This window comes from Ochlerotatus camptorhynchus, unplaced genomic scaffold (genome assembly GCF_037179485.1).
Source record: "Ochlerotatus camptorhynchus isolate MF236.1 unplaced genomic scaffold, CSIRO-AGI_Acam_v1.1 ptg000137l, whole genome shotgun sequence".
Classification (NCBI taxonomy): domain Eukaryota; kingdom Metazoa; phylum Arthropoda; class Insecta; order Diptera; family Culicidae; genus Ochlerotatus; species Ochlerotatus camptorhynchus.
Genome location: NW_027040627.1, coordinates 2,650,948 through 2,669,100, shown reverse-complemented (window position 1 = coordinate 2,669,100; position 18,153 = coordinate 2,650,948). Strand labels below are relative to the sequence as shown.

General features: G+C 36.8%; 1 protein-coding gene across 4 annotated transcripts in view; it reads left to right on the top strand.

The window, feature by feature from the left end:
* LOC135700500 (progestin and adipoQ receptor family member 3) overlaps positions 1–18,153 on the top strand; it is an 82,294-nt gene that overhangs the window by 23,949 nt on the left and 40,192 nt on the right. Inside the window, exon 1 of one of the 4 annotated variants that reach the window (XR_010517582.1) lies at positions 11,024–11,735. The exons of the other annotated variants lie outside the window; for them this stretch is intronic. The gene's annotated coding sequence lies outside the window, so the exon portion shown is untranslated. Of the gene's footprint in view, positions 1–11,023; positions 11,736–18,153 lie in introns of those variants that run through there. 4 annotated transcript variants of the gene reach the window in all.

The window sequence follows — 18,153 nt, the reverse complement described above, 5'->3', positions numbered from 1 at the left end:
TTGTCTTTTCACAATTGGTTAAGATAAAAAAAAATCCGCAAACAAATCCTGTTTCCACTGAGTGTTTCTAGTCGTGTCGTTGGCCGAATCCCAGCTATTCTTCAGTGCATGCGATGTAATTATTGATCTCAGGTAATCATGACGCAGTAGGTCTCGTTTTTTCATTCACATTGTTTTTGAAAATCAAATGAAATTTGTCAAATAATGTAAATATTTAAACTGCATGCATCGAAGAATGTATCGGCAAGGTAGGAAAAGTCAAAGTACAAAAAAGTGGACGTACCGATTGGATTGCGCAAAAAGTCTATGCCAACTTACACTGACGTAGGCAGTTGTTTCTCGTAAAAGTTAAATATGCATATGGTAGGGTGTCCCAAAAAAGTTTTTTAAGGAAAAGTCAATTTGCTCTCTGTTAAAATGGTAGATTAGGCTATTAGAAACAATAGTTACCGATATGAAAACTTAAAAAAAAGTAAAGGTTGCACGCTTCGATTTTCTGGAAAAAGTGTTTTTTTTTTCAGGATAATTTCCAATAATGTGTTCAAAGGGGTAGAAAAATAACCGAAATAAATTAAACCAATACCATAGGATTTAAGTTTGAGATCCCACATACCAAGTTTGGTATTCATATTGTGTCAATAATGTCGATTTCATGGTCAAAAAATTCAAATCTTCAAGAACAAAATTTAAAAATGCTTTATAAAAGAAGACTTCAAATTTTTTTACATCATTGCAAACCTGCTTGGCATACACAGTTTTGGTCACGAACTGCTCATTTGCTAATAACTTTACACATAGTTGACGAGACATAGTGCTTTTTGAAGCAGTAGATAGAATAGAGTTTAAGCTTGTTATAGATTTATGCATCAAAGTAGATTTTAATTCTAGTAACAAACTGTATTTGTTTTTGCATTGTAAAAATGAAGTGAGAAATGCTCGCTGCACATCTTGGACTTTAAGAGTAAAAATTCATTGGTGTTGATTCAAATGTTACGATGTATCTACTTTTTGCATATCTACAGGAAGCTATGATCCTAATCTAGCATTAACTTTAAAGAAAAACAAATTTTAACAACTGAGTAAAAAGTTATTAACAAATCTATTTTTGAAGTAAGTTTATGTCCATTAATTTTAACCCAAGGAAGAATTTGACAGCTTACTGGACCGCGATATATGCATTTTATCTTTTCATTTTATTTATTTTTTATCAATTTTGAGCAATTCGTTAGAGTTTTTTGACGTTTAATCGGCGCACACTAATGGTCCATTTAAATTGAAGGAGTGCGAGCAAGAGGGAAACAGATTAGTGGGAAAACAAACCATTCCTTTCATTCCTGTGTGCTAGATAGAGACAGGCGATTAAACGTCAAAAAGGTCTATGTGCAATTTCTACAGGCAGGGCTGGTAGCGATGTCAATTATACAAGGTCTGGCCCAACCGGATTATTGGTATTAGTGAAATGTGAAAATGTCTAGTGGTGGTCGTATTTCATTGCAATGTTTATCTTTTTACACGAAACAGCTGTTTTCTGTGACGACACGTCTGCTATTCGCAGTATGGAATGTGGTGCTGCCGTGACATCGGTATTCGCTTGCTCAGCAATGTTTACAACATTTTTGCTTCTAACACCAGCAAGCTGCTTGTTGTTCCAGACCTTGTATGATTGACATCGGGCTGGTAGTGGGTATGTGATGTAATAGTAGTGACTTTTTGTGACTAAAATTACGAAAATAGTGACCAAACAGTGACTTTTAAACAATAATAAAGTGACCAATAGTGACATTTATTGATCGGAAAGATATGGTTCCAATCATCCGTTATTCCGGTATTTTTCATGCTTTTTGCAGATCACGAATTTTTTTATTACATCGGAAATAGAGGCACAGAGAAAAATGTTCAAAGTACCGATTTTAGACAGCAATTTTTGAAGATATAGGATATATATGAAGCGATGCATTTTGCAACATGAAGAACTGCAGTCTAGAATTAAATGTACATAGATCCGAGGGGGACGACTCTATCTGCGCTGCAGGAAAGATTATGTTGTGCTGTGACTAGCTGCTCGCACGCTAAGTAGATAGAGAGAAGATTGATGACGATTCTGAAGATTTCCTGCAACAAATGATGCGCGATGTAAGTATATGCGAGAAATGCAAGAAGATTTTTCAAAGATTTATTCGCTAGTGTGAGATTTTTTGAGCATCTAAAATTGAGATTTAGATGTGTCGCCGCCCTCGCATAGATCTAAGTTAGCCATGAGTATATCAATAGAAGATCCTTTTCTTCTTTCTAGTCACTATAACGAACTGGTTGTCTTTTTACTTTGCTTCATTCCTCCCAAGAATAGAATCTTCTGAAACACCTCAAACATAGAAAAAGAATCATAACTCTGGGACAACTTTTCTAGATCATTATTATTGGCATGAGGAAAATTTTCCCAGATGGAATGATCACGGACATAAAACAAAATTGAATGCGTCTAGGATTTAAAATCTCGATCGTGAAAAACTAGAGATTTAGGAATACATTTTAGAGTTAAAAAAACTATGGCCTGGACTTGGATTTTTTTGTTTTTGTATTACCGGAATATTAGTATGGAAAAATACAATACAATTTAATGGACTTAAAAGGGAACTCAAAGATCTGTGACATTATTTTTTTCTCAATATTTGGACGGATACTAAAGCTACCGGGGGTCAAAGAATATTAAAATTTCTGGCCTTTGAACAAATGTTGAGAGCTTGAAAATTTTCCTTGATCATTTTTTGACATTATACATTGAACCAACAAGAAAGGTAATTTTTACCTCAAAATTCAGGAAACCTCTTCAAAATAGGACTTCAATGACATGGTTATGCATTCCACTGGATTCACTGGTCCAGTCCACATGTCATGCTGGTGAAGGTTAAGTGAAATTCACTGAAGTTTTTCATGATTTCATGGTATGAACATTTTCTCGTCGTATTCGTAATTCAAAAATGGCGATGGAAGAAATTGCGCATTCGTCGTTGTTGGACGAGTTCGAATTCCCAGGTTTCTTCATGTTTTCAAGCGTAAGTTTTAAATTTTTCATAAATTAACACTCATTTATAAATTAAAAATAAAATTGCAGAATATGAAGGAATTTCAATTTTTCTAGAATGCGATCATTAAATGACTCAAATAAATCGAAATATATATCTATAGTACATCACCAATTACCTTATCATTACCACAAAATCCAGTAACATCTACTTGCTGATTCCCGTAACTTTTAAGTGATGCCAATTTGAAGATTATCGGAAAGTCCGATAAATTTTTCGTGAAAATCAATTGATTTCTATGTGAATCACTCAAATGTAATTTCTCCCCCAAAACACGTAATATTCACCTGAAAAGTATGATGAAAAATATGTACGTACCTATTCAGGTGAATTATACGTAACTTTTTGCTGCAGTGTAGGCTTGGATAACTTTCAAGATCTCATTGTAAAACAGCCAAAATATTGGGTCTAGAGCTTTTTTTAGAGATCTCTGTCGGATCACTACAAAGAACCATTTTCAGTGGGTCGTTATCCGACATTATTACGATGTGCACAGCCCACCGTAGTCGCCAGATTTTTGCATTCGATCTACATTTCTTAACTTACAAACCTTCTGCAATGATACTTAATGATTCACTTCTTTTCTACAGTGATTCAACAATTTCCGAGCTAAATCCAATCTTTTCAAAATTGGTTTAAAATTTTTAGAAGTGAGACCAAATCAGAAACGATTCAGGAAATTCCCAACTGAGGTGACACTTTTCAAAGCAGATTCAAAACTGAGTGTGAACTTTTTTGAAGTGAGTTCAAACTTTCGAATAAGTCATCAATATTTTTTCTAACTGAGTCTTAACTTTTCTGTTATGTTATTCAATCCTTTTTAAAGTTGTCAAAACTTTCCTGAAGTGATTCAACATATTCCAAATCCAATCTTTAAAGAATTTTCTATTAAAAGCATTTTCTGAAGTGAAGCAACATTAGCTGATTAATCCAAACCAAACTAGTCAGAACGGGTTTGATATTTTCCTAAGTGAGCTCCAGATTTTTGTTAACTGCTTTGGCAAGGATACAATCTTGCTTAGTGAAAGTGTAGAAAGTTTTCCGAAGTGAACCGACAATTTTTTGAGCTTAAATTTTCCAAATGGTGTCCAACCTTTTCTGAAGTGTTTCAAAACCTTCCTTAGGGAGTCCAAACTTTTCTGTTGAGTGATTGAATTATATTGAATGTTAGTCTGAGCTTTCCTGAAGTGATTTATCTAACTTCTAACGTAGATTCCGCTCCCTTAGATCCCTTCCTCGTTCTTGTGAGATTCACATCCTTTGAAAATTAGACTGAGATTTTAAAGAATGGACCTTCGTGTGTTCATACCTGATGGTATATTTTTTTTAAAGCATGCACAATTGTTGAGATAACTGGGTTTACATCCACTCAAGTACGTATTTTTATAGGAATTTGAGTTTCTTGATCAGCCAAGTTGGATTTTGGCTCCGTTCATTGAAAAACAGGCTTGGATGTTATGGAATAGACCTTTGTGAGTTCATACGTGACGGTAGATAACTTTGAAGCCAGGTTGGATTTCGGTTCAATCTTTTGAAATTTGTGCTTGGATTTTATAGAATGGAACTTGCTGAATACCAAAAGGACGAACCTGGTTAATATTCACAAAAGAAGGTGTTTTCATAGAAAATTAATTTTTCTGTTTTTCCGAACTGAATTTTGGCTTCTATCTTTGAAAAATAGGCTTGTATTTTAATAGAAGTTGCTGAATCCATACGAGAGGGTTGAATTTCTTCAATTTTTGAAAATACCGAGTTTAAATTCACAAGGGTACGTATTTTCATAAAAACTTTGATTTTCTGTTCTGCCAAGTTGAATTTCGGCTCCGATCTTTGAAAATAGACTTGAATTTTATAGAATGGACTTTGCTGAATCCATACGTGATGGTAAATTATGACATAGGACTTCGTCTTTAATTTCTATATGGGGGTACACTTTGTGAAAACCGAAAATGGAACATGTAACAAATTAAGAAAGATTTTGAACGTTAACACTCCGAATACGGTGGGTAAAAAACTTTACGCCGACTACGAAGCCTCCGAAAAACGTGTAACGGCAAGTTTGCAATGGCACAACTTAGCCATTTCTTAATGAATTTCAAAAAATGTGGTACCTTTAGAATTCCTAGGGTTTCTAAATGATTTTAATTGCAAAAAACTTGAAAATAGAGTCTTCTACTTTTGTAAAAAGCGAAAAGAGTTGTTACACGTTTTTTTGAAAGGTGTGTTTGTAGGGTTTTGCAAGTGGCGCAAGATCTGTAATTTAGATTAATGGGCACAAATGTTCACAATTAGCCAGAATACAGTCATGGTTCCTATATATGGATCCTGGAGACAACGGAACGGTCCTCGAAAAATCCGGAACATCCGTAAAAATGGTCAATCCATGATCCTGATCCTAGAGCTCTGCGGTTTTTTTGAAAACATTAAGAACTGTGACATAAACAAATATTTGGGGTCGTGACATAAACATGTACCTGGATGGCCATGGGACCGTCCTCTGGAAGATCCAGAACATCCGTGAAAGTGGAAAATTCTCGAAACTGATCCGAGAGCTCCGTGGTTTTCTTGAAAACGTTAGGAACTGTGATATTAGTCATATATAAATTAATTTGCAGTCGTGACATAAACATGTACCCAGAAGGCCATGGGACAATCCTTCGCAAGATCTAGAACATCTTTAAAAATGGTCAACCCTCGAAACTGATCCTAAAGTTCTACGGTTTTTTCGAAAGCATGTGGAACTGCGATATAAGAAATATTTTGGAGTCATGACATAAACATGGACCCAAATGGCCATGGGGCCATCCTATGGTTAGTCCAGAACATCCGTAAAAGAGGTTAATCAATGAAACTGATCCTAGAGCTCCGCAGTTTTTGTCCAAAAACATTAGGAACTGTGATATAAGAATGAATTTGTGATCGTGACTTAAACATGTACCTAGATAGCCATGGGACCGTCGTCCGGAAGATCAACAACATCCGTTAAATGGTCACTCCATAAAATTGAGAGGTGGAAGCATTACTATTACGAGTACCTCAACAGTGATGCAGCAGAAACGAAGGTGGCACGGCAACAGACCTTGGAGCACGTGTAGGAGACGACAGGCTACTGGTCCCTGATCTTCAAGAAGTTGAGGAGGAGACCGGTCGACTGAAGAACAACAAAGCAACTGGTGTACATAGTTGAAGATGCTAATTTCAAATAACAGACTGTAGTGGTAATTTTTATACGATAGATGGAGTAGATGAAAGCATAGAGTTGATAGTTCCGTTAGAGTACGGCAGTGTGAAGATTGTATATAGATATTAGACAAGCGAGCTAGGACAACTTTTAAGGAAGGCACAAATCGGTTTTTTCATCTCTCTTTACCAAACTCCCCCTTTGGAGAGGCATGGTGAGGGGTGTCCCCCCCCCCGCCACCACTGGCAAAAAGAGATGAAGACCGACCCGCTCATGTACCAACTGTGTGTTTGAAACAGTTCTACCGATTTTTTACCGCACTTCAGTTGTTATTTGAAGGAAGGCATCCAGTCGTAGGTTTGGAAATTGCAACTATTGTTTCCTTTCACTTCTCACTAATTAGTTACTGTGTATAGCCAATAAGAAACGAGAAAATATGGTACCGGCAGAGCTGGTTGTCTATATAACAGGTAGCTAACTGCGCCTTCGCATTAGCTGCGATTCACCCGTTCAACGGTTAACATCGGTGTTGGTGTCATCCAGGGCCTGCCATTCGTCGTCTGGCTCGACGTGGTGGTGTCAAGTTCATCTCCGGTCTGATGTACGAGGAAACCCGAGGTGTGCTGAAGGTGTGCCGAGAAAATGTGATCCGTGATGCCGTCACTGAATACGCAGCTGCCTACATGTCATCATCATCTTCCAAAGGCTTTAAGCCTGTACTACCATCGGCCCTTTTCAGGGCCACAAACATTTTCCAAAAGAGTTAATTTTCTGAACATGTCCCAACTAAAATTCATATCAAACGGTTCTTTTCAGGGCAATCATAGTCATACTAAAGAGTATAAACAGAGAGAACCCCGCTAAAATTCCTATTCCTACACAAAACACAAGCTCTTGCTGCAGTTAACAAAAATATTTATTATATCATACCACGTAGTCCTACGTCATCATTGCGTACAACCCCATTGGGCTGTCCATTGTAGTTTTTTGAAGCATGCACAATTTTTTTAGAAAACTGGGTTTGAATTCTCAAAAGTACGTATTTCTATAGAAATTTGGGTTTCTTGATCAGCCAAGTCGAATTTCGTCTCCTTCCTTTGAAAAATAGGAGTGGATTTTACCGAATTGCTGAATCCATCCGTATTTTCATACAAATTTGGTTTTTCGGTTCTGCCAAATGCATTTTGGCTCATATCTTTGAAAAATAGGCTTGTTTTTTTTGAATGGACCTTGCTGAATCCATACCTGAAGGTTGAACCGGGTTTATAATTCGAAAAGGTTTTTTTTTTTGGTTTTCCTTTTCTGCTAAGTTGGATTTTGATACTGTCCTTTGAAAGTTATAATTTGGTTTTTATGTTCAGCCAAGATGGATTTTGGCTCCTTTCTTTGAATATTACGCTTGGATTTTATTGAATAGACCTTCCTGAATCCATAAGTCTAGTTAGATTTTTTTAAGCACGAACAATTGTTGAGAAAACTGAGTTATATTTGGATAGGGAGGAAGTATCGAAAACAGATTGTTTTTTTCATAAGAACTGTTACGTGGTTACGCTTGATGGTTTATCCGAAATTTATCAATACCGAAAAATCAATTGCTTTGATCTTATTCATCTACATTTTTACCAATGTTATTCTTTGAAAGGATACAAACACTTATGCGCGAAATGTTTTGTTGATAACTCGAGTGTTACACATAATAAAGTCAACATTTGTGGCATTAGTGTCAAAAATCACGACTTCAAAGAAGTATAAGGCTAAAGCGGAGGCTAAGAAAAAAATGTTAGCGTTTGAAATATACGGTTTAGATATAATGTTAAACGAATTTTAAAAGTTTTATTTATTTTTGGTTTATTTTTTAAACCGCCCCCCCCCCTCCCCCGTATTATTGTTTTTGAAGTTCACACGTTAGTTTTTAAAACTGAGATTTTTGTGCAAAAATAATCGAGCCGTGAATATATTATTGGAAATTAGTCTGAAAAAATACTTTATTTCATAAATCGAGAAAATCCAGGCGTGCATATTTTCTTTTTAGAGTGTTCTCATATAGGGTAAATGGCTCTAATTTTGGCCTAAGGAACTAAGATTGGGCCCATCGCTAAAAATCTGCTATTTATCAATTTTATCTAGATGCACGTGTCATTGGGACGGTACTAATGAATATTTTTGGTCGCTATTTAAAATTTAGTCGATTGCTGAATTTATGTATGGGCAAAAAATTTAAGCCGACATTACATCCATTTCCCCTATGTAGCTATTGTTTCAAACAGCTTACTCTACCATTTTAACAAAGAGCAAGTTAACATATTAACAAAAAATTGCTACACCCTAGTATGGGGACTTTGTAAAGCTTCTTTATTTTCTCGATTGATCCATCGCAGCTGCATTCATGTATCAGTTTGACCCAACCGAAATGCAGTAAAGCAGATAGATTTTCACATGAATGACCCACGTCTCAAGTGGTGACTACACTAGAGCTGCAGATAGAAAATAGTTCTTAGTAAATTATTTTTGACCAATCAATGTTTTTGCAGTTTATTAAATTGTATCCTGACGATGATTTGATCTAAATGATTCCTGGGAAATGATCAAATTAGCGAAAATTTGCCTAACCCTTTTCTCACAGCATGAACATGGCAGGAAGACGTCACCAAAGTGAGGAAAGATCTGGATCTGGATATGCTATTTGCGATTATCCAGCGAACCCTCAGCTGTCACCGAGTTACTGAAGTCGCCCTTTTTTCACGGTGCATTCTCTTGAATGAAGATAAAAAATTCCATCAGTGCATGAACTCAAATCCATCGGTGCAGTCCGAGATGTTTTTATGACAGGTGGGCAGGAACTCACGGTCTCCCAGTGTTGGTGAGTTCTTTGCCATCAATGTTCACGAAAAGTTCACTATTTTGCCATACAGAAATTCAAAACAAAATTTTTTATCTGCGGATTTGGACAGTTTTTGACCTATTACGTATGACCGGAAGGTGTATGCTGGTCACAAATGCCGTGCCAAACTGATTTCCTACGCAATTAATCAATCTTTGATGTGAATTTCGCTAATAAACACGAGGAGCATTTCTTATAGCAAACTTGCCATAACAAAATGGGCATGGTTCATTTAAGTAAACAAACTAACACTTCTTCCGACTGTGGCACCTCTCTTAGGCCGACAACATAGTAGAAGCGATTCGAAGCGATTCGATTCGTTGGCAATAAGCGGAGCGCTTGCGTGAAAGCACCCTCTATGAGCGTTCTATGGGAATCGCCCAAACCAGCCATAGTGAAAGCGATGCGAAGAGGTGTAAAGCGTTCAGCAAAGCGACAGAGCTGTTCGTGTTGTGTTTTGACGCTTTCGAACGCAAGTGGACTGATTCTAGTGAGGAAAAATGGACACCGAAATCGATTCGGAAAATCACAAATATTTTGCACTGCGCGCGCGACTGTAATGTTTTCAAAAACGCTTTCACTATGTCATAGGTTGCTTCGCTTGCCGCTGCATTTCGCTTTGCCAATTGCTATCGCATCGAATCGCTTCGAATCGCTTTTACTATGTTGTCGGCCTAAGTGACAAAAGCGAGAGAGGCGAGAGAGGAAAAGAGCGAACATCAGTGAACGGGAAATCAGCAGCGACTTAATTTGCTAGAGCCGGGGCTCTTGAATCGTGGTTCGTGCGTCATTTTCTCATAGTGAGCCACCGTTCAATTTGTTGAACCGTGTCTCGTTCGCGCTTTTTTCGAACCGAATCGAATAAGTGGTTCGTGAGCGTTCGCCCATTTCAAATTCTGAAACATCTTGCGAGATAAATAAACAAATGAAATGGTTCTATTTTCCATAACTTTTGGTCACTTCTCAATGATTTTTTAAATCATCAGTCCTTTAATATGTGTTGCCTTATAAGTTGTATGTGTTTTGCGCAGATTTGGAGCGGATTTTATTTAAAATTTCTCGTAAGAACCCAACATAGCTTTAAAAACTGCATATTATGTGGAAAAATAGTAAGAATACGCCTAAACGTAGGCAATCAGTTTTTCACATAAACGTTCCATTCCAAAGGAATCTAATGTCAGATTAAGCGGCCTTAAATCAGGTAAAATAGGAATTTTCCTCTACATACTTATTATGATAGGGTTTTAAGGAACAGTCTAAAGTTTCATAACATTTTGCATCACTTGAACAAAATTGTATATTTAGCACGCATATTTTGTTATGGAAAACTAAATTTCCCGGTGTGTAGAATATATCCCGTAACGCCAATTGAGGCATTTATGATCCTGGAATGCTTATTTCCTTATTTTGAACTCTCGATTTTGCAAAAATTATCAGGCTTCGCTTTAACTTAATTTAATTTTTGTTACACGACAACTTGGTCTTATTTTCGTTCAAAATTACAGTTCTTCCTAATTTAAGCTATGTCTTACACTAGACCTTGCAACCTCAAGCATTACATCGGTCAGTTTATGCGTTCACCGGCAGAACATTGCATCAAACCGAGTGGCCAAATTCTCACTGGTGGTTTTGCATAGTTACCCCAGAGAGGCGGCGAAACGGAATTAATAATGGAAGAAAAAAAATCCATTTTCCTTCCAAGGCTGCCAGTTCTTGCACCTCCGCTCTTTACACACTCAACGAATGACGCCGTAGGTACCGACATACAAAAAGTAGTGGCAAGAAATTCGCGCCATTCGCCAAGCACATGTGCTAACATACTGGTTAGCCCCAACCCAACCGTGAGCGCGCTAGTGGGCAGACGAAAAGAAGTCCACTTCTCAGCCAGCTTCAGTCTTCGTTTGCGTTTTGAAGTGTATCGACCTGGATCTGCGACGACCGGTTGACTGACTGGTACCTGCTTGTGCGTCGCAGCAGGACGATTCCGATTTCTTGCACAACTGACCTTCTCGATCCGTTCCGTGGACACTGACGATGAATCTGATCTGTTGTTAACGGTAGATGCTGTTTCAAACAGTAATTGTTTCCGAACCGCGGGAAATACGGAAATTGCAAGTCCGGTAGAACATTAAATTGATGTAATCACCAAGTGGCAACAGCGCCGTGTAATTAGGAACGAAATCAGTCATACGGTTAATCGCAAGAAGGTGTAATAATTGTGGTGCTGCTAAGTAGTTAAGCCATCATACGATACTGGTATCACACGCAGTTGTTGCCGTGGATTTTTGGTCTGCAGCTTGGGAATGTGACGAAACCTTCATAGAACATGAGTACAGATCGTTCTACAAACAAAGTGTGTGCGATGCAAATTATTTTTGCTGACAGCGGTGAATGTGAATTGCTACAGCTATCCAGCAAAATTTATGAAGAATTCATTTTTGAAGGCAAATAGCAAGTGATACATGTGACAAACTTACTCGTTAGCGCATTGAAGGAGTGATTAGAATAACGAAGCTGCTGTACAGTGATAATTGTCGTGCAACGGCAATCGGAAGCAATCAACATGCAACCGCACGAGAACTATAACAACGTATGTTTTTCCACTTGATAAGTATAAGGAGATCAATGTAAAAAATATATATAATTCAAGCGTAACTATTCAAATCGACGTATCTGATTTTGTGAACAATCACTTCAATCGACGATTTGTGGCAACAGCTAGCTCACTCACAGAACCTAACAACACCAGTAGGGAAAAGATTCCCCTACCTGATGATGGTGTTGGTATGCGTGGGTGAGTTAGCAGTTAAGACACATCGTTTATTGAAGTGATTTTTACAAAAGGAGATACGTCGATTTGAATAGTTACACTTGAATTGTTCACTTAAAACTGAGCAGAAGAGCTATATTTCAGAAATATCCTAATGGTACGAATTTTGACTATACATTGATTGAAGGATAAAGGCACACCTTTGATTTCTATTATCAAAGACGAATCAAATAGAGAAAACCAAAGTTCAATGGCGCACACAGCATCGATTTAAACCTATTTTATCACCTGCTACCTATAAACGATATCAAGGTTTGAGGTTGACCTTTTTGGCTACTAGCTAGCAAACATTAGCATATTACAGGTAGCTGTTTCTTAACTCACCTCATTTAGATTTAGGCTTGTGTGCAGACGGTGATGGGTTAGGTCTAATGACACTGGGCCGAAATCCAGTACTCCATTAGACCAACATAAATAGTTGATCTTCTTTGGTCTGAAGGCATATTTGTTGTTCCGATTGGAGAAAAGAATGGTGATCGCGCACGGGTAGAACTTTTCCTACGTTGTGTTTACGGATGTATGAATAAAAGACAGTGGTTTTGACCGTCCTGCCCTGGTGGTATATATTTTTGACAGTGTATAGGGATACAATACAACACACAGCTGGTAGGGTAGGAGCACAGGTACTGGACGTTTGTACAAACAAATGGAAAAGCCCCTAAAGGACCACTCATGTTTGAAATAAGGAAAAATCTCATATGCAAAATCATTAATCTCGTGTATGGCAATGTATGGGTCTTACGAATGTAATCTTTAATAATTTATTAGTGTATGGGTCTTGAAAATTATAGCTGAACCTCTTAATGAAGCCCAACATACTATTTGCTTACGTTATGGTTGTATTATAATGTTCTACAAAAGTGAGTTTGGAGTCTAGGATCACACCTAAGTCCCTTACAATATTACATTTTTCTACTTTTTGGTTGCCTAAAAAATTTCAAAAAGAGGTGTTTCTATTTTTCTGCTAATAACAATTGCGTTGCATTTTTTACATTGAGTTGGAGTAGACTTTTACTACACCAAGTGTTGAATAAGTTGATTTTATTCTGGAATTCTTCTGTGTCGCTAGAATTACTTATTTCCATGAAGAGCTTCATGTCGTCTGCATATATAAGAACTTTTTTTTAAGTATGTCGTTTATGTACAAAATAAAAAGAATTGGGCCTAAATGAGAACCCTGGCGCACCCTAGAGGTGACCGAAATAGGTTCTAAAAATTTATTCTGAAAACGTACTATTTTTTGCGTTGCGTTAAGTATGAGTGGATCCAATTCAGAAGTCTAGATTCCATTCCTATTTTTTTGCAATTTAAAGAGTAATAATGGTATGTCGATTCGGCCAAATGCTTTACTGATGTGAGTATAAAGAGCTTTCACGTGCTTGCCATTCTCCATTGCGTTTAGAATGAAGGTTACAAATACAAGAAGGGTAGCTGAACGACCTTTTAAAAAAGCCGTGCTGTTTGTTTGTAATTTGATTTTTTACTTGCTGAAATTTTTCGTCGTTTACGATTGATTCAAAAAGTTTTGGGATGCAAGAGATAGGGTAGAGAACTACTTCGGCCTAATCGCCCATTTTGGGCCTATCGAGCAGAAAACTTCAACTAAATCCATGATTTTAGAGTTAACAAGTCAATTATGCGTTTTGTACGATACTTTAGTTAAAAAGCTACCGAACGAAGTCAGTGAGACCGCGTGATATGAATGTTTGCACCCACTATTCTCAAAAACAAAAGAAGTGCTCCAACCGAATATATTTTTATCTTCATCCGATACCTCAACCCTATATCAAATCTTACGGTACGTACGTAAAGGTTAATACATTTAGAAGTCATCTGCAGAGAAAACATTCCCTTTTGTGAAAAAAAAAATCCTCTCGAAAAATAGAGGCAAAGGACGGGTTGTGCTTAGTAGGCCCAAAATTAGATCTAACCCCTAATGACAATTCTACAATAATTACGGATGTCAGATTTCTTGCCTGATTTGAAAATAGGCAACAAATGAGACGATTTCCAAATTTCAGGGAATATCCCATTTTTCAAAGACATATTGAGAAGGCGTTCTAAAGGAAAGGTGAGTTGTTCTTAAAGATTCTTCAAGAATACATGTGCAATTCCGTCTGGCCCTGGTCCTTTAGAAGCGACCAAATTTTTTAGTGCATTAAGGACTTCATGTTGACATATTCTATTGACAGATATGTTGTTAGAGACTTCGGGAATGAATGCAAAGAAGTCGCGGTCGCGGTCTTTTTCAGAAAATGTGGTGTATACTTCCTGAAAGAAATTTGCAAAGAGATTGCAGATTTCAGAAGGATTTTCACCAACGATTTTGGCCAGGATTTTGACTTTACGATTATATTCTTCATGTGCAGTGTTAATGGCAGTGTTGAGTTGGTTGCAACCCGGAGGCAAATCAGGGAGGTCCGAAGTGAAAATGTTATACGATATAGGCCCAAGAATGCTACCCTGAAGAACTCGAGCTCTAACAGGTAGTCGTTCGGATTTGGAATTTCGATTATTTACCTGCAGAGTTCTGTCAGTAAAATAATTTTGAACTAATTTCATAATATAGATTGTAAAATTAAACTTTTTTTTCAATTTAGCATTCAAAACTGCATGCCAAACACTGTCGAATGCTTTTTCTATGTCTAGAAGAGCAACTCCAGTTGAGCAGCCTTCAGATTTGCATTTTTCCATTTATTAGGAAAGTATGCCAAATGAAAACATCTGTTAAACAATTTTACCAAGAAAGACAAGGTACTCTCTGGGAGTTTTTTGATTCCATCATCACATGAAACTTTCATATTTTGATTTTTTTTTTTTAGTTATAGATCTAACTTCGTTCAAACCAGTCCCCAAGGAATCATAAAAAAATATTTTCTATAGAGAACAAATATTCAGATAATCGCGAGCAACCTGATTCTCAATAGAACTAGTAAGACCCGGCGTAGAGGTTAGCATCCATACCTTTCACATCAAAGTCCCCGCACAAGTTACAAATTACCCAAGAGCGTTAAAGTGACAATTGTAATAATAATAATAATAAAAAGTCAGATCTAAACTGAAATAACGGAAACTCACGAATTGATTAGCAAGTGTCTGAACTTTTTTCCAAATTTGTGATCAAAATTTGACCACCTTCTTTAAGCGCTGGAATAGGCTTTTGAGGTTTTTCAAACATTTTGTGAGTTGTGGGTTTGCAATTCGGGAATTTCGAAACATTATTTTCAAAAGTTTTGTTCCTTAGGGTTTTATAATTTGTTTTTTTTTTTCAAATCTCGCCAGATAACTTCCATGGCAGGATCGCGTGTTCTTTGATATCGCCTCCTACGGACATTTTTCAGACGGATCAAGAGCTGAAGATCATCGTCCATTATAATTGAATCTAATTTAACCTCGCATTTTGGAACTGAAGCAGCCCTTGCTTCAACTATAGAAGTAGTCAGAGATTCAAGAGCATAATTAATTTCATCTTTGATTTACAAAGGAATGTTTGGATAAAAGCTATATTCCATAAATGTTCGATATTGCTCCCAGCTCTATGGTAATTGAAAGTAGAGCTGTTGGGATTAGAAATTATTTCTTGGGATATTGCAAAGGCTACGGGAAGGTGATCAGAACCTAAGTCATGATTTTACTAATTGTTTAACATTAAGAAAAAAAAAAATATTCTTCTGATCGATCATTAAGCTAAGCCGAGATTTTTATTTCTCATGATTTTTGAATTCTAAATATTTTCGCATTGCTAAATTAACTAAAATAAAGTTATATCCAAGGAAATATAGATTGAAAATCGAAGATTGTAAAAAAAAAAAAACAAAATAATTGTAATATGGCGGAGGCCTACAAGTTGATTTTCATGGGCCATTTGTGAAAAAGTTATTTTGCTTTCATGAAATCCCTAACAAATTCATAAGGTGTTGAAATGGCTTTTATGAAGAAAACTTGTAGACTGAATTGTATTTATCTAAAGCCATTTTGCTTGATCCTAACCCGTTCAGATTTATGGCAGCATTTTTGGCGGCAATGTTGCCTACAAAATGTTAAACGTCAAAGTTTGTTTATCTTTCGATAGTTGCGCTGTGCGATTCAGCGTTCTTCCAGGCGATTCTCTCCCGAGGGCTTGGAAGCAGTTACTCAGAAAGTGTTCACAACATTTCGCATTTCGCACAGCTGTAACCTCGATCATTCCCGAAAAGATCCCCTTCTTCCGGATGGTTCTGGAAGTGCACCATCAAACGATGCAGGAATGTACGGTTGAATGAATTTTTTCCAAGTGATGACCCTTTCACCGAATATAATCGCAGCTATGGATCGGAAACCAACTAGTGTCCGCTAACTGACAGTTTCAGTGGTTTGCTGTCGGTACTGACGCAAGTTATTCCGATCTTCATCTATTCGCAAGGTCTGGAGAAGGCTGGTCTGTTTTCAGACTGTTTTGACAATGTTTTATGAATTTGAGGACCACGCTCACTTCACTCTTCTCCACCAGATGCTCAGTCGTTGATGTTACCCCTTCCGCCGGACGTGCTGGTGGTGCTGCTGGTGTAAAGAAATAAATTTTACTGAAATCGACTTCCCTTCGGTCGTCAGCATCGCTGGAATTTTTTCTCCAACTCCGTTTATCCTTCGAGATATCCTTGTCATAAATTTGATTTTTATTCACTATGAGAATCCACCCTTAAAGTTCAATTTGTATACAGAGGAGATTTTATGATACACCTTTAAAAGCCTAAAAGGTAACAGTAGATGCATTTTACTCTTATTTAAAACCGAATGGTTTTATGATTGCTTTTATAATGATAGAACATGTTAATAGAGTATTTTATCAAGACATTAATAAAAAAATGCTAATGAATTTTATGATAGATTTTTAGAACAGTTTTATGGTGAGATTGAGAACTACTTTAAATTTAATTTTAAAACAAGACAGTTTTTGACTTCTCGCCAGACTGTAAAAGGTTTTTAAAACAGCTTAAAGCTGAACTACTAAGCAGGAATGTTTTACACTGTGAAATGCTGTGTTTAAACTAAATGGATTATTCATTGCCATTATAAAACCATCATAAATCAGAGTGGATGCCAAATGATTGCAGAATTGTTACTTGGCTACAAAGTTGACATGAATCAGTTAAGACCAAATCAATAGTAGAGAGATTTCTTGCTGAAGAAAATCACGTTGGGCTGTTTGGATATTGAATAGTGTAATAACCTGCAGAACAATCATCAAACAGAATATTACCATTGGAATTGATTTGAGCATTATTCTATGAGCGCTGTTTTGTATTAAAAGCACCAATAATTAAGAATTTAGGCCAATGACAAGTAAGTTTCTGAAGGTCATCCTCGAGAAAATTCTTTTGCTGGCCTGCGCATTGGAATGTCAAAGAGACAGCTACAAAAGTAAGTTTTTCAAATTTTGTTTCGATAGAAACTCCCAAAGTTTCAAAAACAAGAAATAATTTTATGTTTCGTACGTCTATAAACAATGATGGAAACGCCCCCACTGGCTCCATTCAAGACGATCATTTCGATAAATGACATAATTTGCGTTCCTTTTAACCCTATGGTCAGGTTTAAGGAACGTTTCAGTTATAATGGCAACATGCACGTTATGAACTCTCAAAATGTTAAATAGCTCGTTCTCATTATCTTTAAGGGATCGAGCATTCCAATTCAAAATATTTAATGAGCAGTTAAGAAGGGAATTAAAACCGTTGGTCCCCGGTTCATGAGTTGATGGGTCGATAGGTAGATACCAGGTGTGGGAGCTGGTATCATTGGTGCACAGCACGGAAAACAAGATTGACGGAAACAGATCATGATGGAAAAAAAATAAAAAAATCCATTACTAAATTTCAAAGTCATGACGATATTGTTCACAAATTTAACTCCAAATTGAATAGCATCAAACATGGAGTTAGTTTTCAGCATATCAGTAATCATGTCAATTAATGATTTCTGTTAAAAATCCATTTTAGGAGTAATACTTACTAAGTCAAAATTTTCAAAATTTCCCTTAGAATTATGTTGGCTAGAATTTTGATTTCTACTCACTGCAAAAGCAGCAGAGGTAGCACCATTTACTCGCTAAACATTGTTACCAGTGAGGAGAGCAGGTATAGATGACGAATTTGAAGCAGGGGTGATATGAGACTTTTCCTAAGGCCTTAAGGTTGTT